General features: G+C 40.5%; 1 protein-coding gene across 2 annotated transcripts in view; it reads left to right on the top strand.

The window, feature by feature from the left end:
* The window catches only part of LOC101859661 (gamma-aminobutyric acid receptor subunit beta), a gene marked incomplete at its 5' end in the record, with an annotated part of 100,762 nt that overhangs the window by 54,851 nt on the left and 43,450 nt on the right, over positions 1–2,461 (top strand).

The raw sequence follows: 2,461 nt of genomic DNA, 5'->3' as shown, positions 1-2,461 counted from the left end.
CACACACACACACACACTCACACACACTCACACACCACACACATTCTCGGACGTTGTAATCCCTAGTGTCCAGCACATTCTCTTACCTTGATGACCCGTTAATGACCTAGGTCTGCCATATCAAGACAACGTGTCTTATCTCTTTTCAGCTGGACGTTAAATGCAGATCTTTACTTAGTACGAAGTTTGTCTTCCGTACTCAATGTTTCTGAGCAGCAATACTTAAGTTAAATATTAAATTGTAATAGTGGCTGCAGTTCCTACTCTAGCCGTTAGATCAATGAACCCAACACAGTTGACTTGACCGTATGTTTGGCACGTCAGCATTATATTCGGTTTATTTGGTTCAGAAACTCATCTGACACTTGAAACACTAAAAGAATAAAAGAAGTAGACTAACGCAAAACACCTTTAAGACACTGGGTCTGAAAAGATATAACTAAATGTATTTCATCGTTACTGACTTTTTCTCAAAGAAATGTTGATTGAAGTTTCTCGAGCATTGGTACCATGTCACCATTATCGCATAACAGGGAGATGCAGGTGTGTTCTTGGAGAGTGTCACTTTAAAGTTCTACTTCTTTTCTTAGTTTCTGTTATCTGTGACTGTCTGTCTTTTCCTTGCTCTAGATAACTGTTGTTGCACCTCGTGCTTCTGTTTACTGAGACTCAAAGAGAGCTAAAGGTGAAAGTGAAACACTAACAGCAGTTTTGCTCACGACTGTGTATAATTTAGTTTGGAGGACTGGGGAGGGATGGTGTATACTCGCATGGGTAAAACAGACAACTGTACTAGCCACAGTTCCATCATCAACTCTTTGCGCTCAAACACAGCCTGTTCAACCATTACTTGTACTTTTACATATATCTCAATAAGGTATTGATTAACCGCAATCACCAACACCACCGAGCGGTCACCGCCATCATCATTATCATCCCCACCCGCAAATACGCCATGATGACCACCGCCACGCTTCAGTCTCGGTCAACTGTCACTAAACCCATTATTTTCCAACTTCAGTGCCTCTGATTAAAAGATCGTTGATTGGACCTCTTCAAAGTTTTTGCCGAGGTACTCGGACAAAATTTAGATATTTAACAACCCAAGGGAAGTCTGAATTCTGTGCCGAATCGCTGACAACCTTTCTTTGGTCCACACTCTAGTTAAACTACGTTTCTAGCGTACACTCAGGGCTAAATTTCATTACTTCGAGTAGCTGAATTTTACTACTTTCTGCAAACTGGCAAATGGCAGTGTGTAGTATTTTACACCCACACCATTCTTTACCTCTTTCAATGACGTTCTATACAAGTCTTATATCTGAATGTCATGTTCTATTGCGAGTGTATTCGATTTGTGGATCTAAGGTCTTACTGGAAGAAATTAAGGATTTTCTGTGGCAACAAAATAATATTATATTTTGTTGTATGTCCCCGTCATGACATAAAAAGATACGAGTGGGGAGAATTATTTGTTGCGTGTAACCTTGCCACGTAAAGCGACCATGAAGTTGTTTACAAGACAGACTTGAGTTCCTGGATTATATTCTCTGATAAGGACATATGTCAGCACGAACTATAGAAAACTACATGTTTTGAAATCAAACTACATGTATAATTATGATGATACTATTTTCTCTTGTGTGAATCGCTCATTTATCATAATATGATAGATGTAAAGCGTTCCGAGATTATACTTGTATGGAATAGAGTGCTATATGAATTAATGCTGTCTATTATTATTATTATTGTTACTATTATTACTAATTTTGGGGGTTTGCTAAAAGTGCATCTCTTCATGGAAATTGGTGTGGTTGAAAGGCGTCCTTGATCTTGTGTCTTGCTTCTCCCTCCGTTGGTTCTGTCAGTGAGGCTTCTTTCTCCGTGTGCCCCCCCACCCCCCCCCCCCCCCCCATGCTTCCCTATACTATAGTTTTGATTTGTCCCCAAAAACGTATGGATATCTGTATTCGTTGGGAGCTCCTTCAACTCCTGAGATATCATTATGTGAGTGGCCCTAATATGATCCCGAAAAGGACTTTCTTTGACCTTTGGTTGTTCAGATCCTTTTCAAGGCACCTGATTTACTTGGCTCGGTGCTATCAGAGATGGACATGGAATTCTTAGGTCTTGACTTTTAAATAAACGTACAGTCTTAAGATGTACGCCAATCCCAATGTTATCAAGTAATCATATTAGAGTGCCCCTTTCCTGGCAGACTGCACTGAGTCGTCCATGGCGTAGCTACTTGCATCATCGGAGCTGGCCCATCGTAACTTATAAATAAGGTTTATGATCTGTGAACACCCCCCCCCCTTGCACACTCACACCCGATGTGTCTTATTCGAGCTGGTCAAGGTATGAAAAGAGCGTCCTCTTCATGCTGTTGTAGTTGTCTTTTAACCACTGACTTTTTCTTAAAGAAGAAACCTGATCTATTTCTTTGTGCCATGACTACGAG

The sequence above is a fragment of the Aplysia californica genome, unplaced genomic scaffold, assembly GCF_000002075.1.
Source record: "Aplysia californica isolate F4 #8 unplaced genomic scaffold, AplCal3.0 scaffold00467, whole genome shotgun sequence".
In the NCBI taxonomy this organism is placed as follows: domain Eukaryota; kingdom Metazoa; phylum Mollusca; class Gastropoda; order Aplysiida; family Aplysiidae; genus Aplysia; species Aplysia californica.
This window is presented reverse-complemented; position numbering and strand designations above follow the sequence as displayed.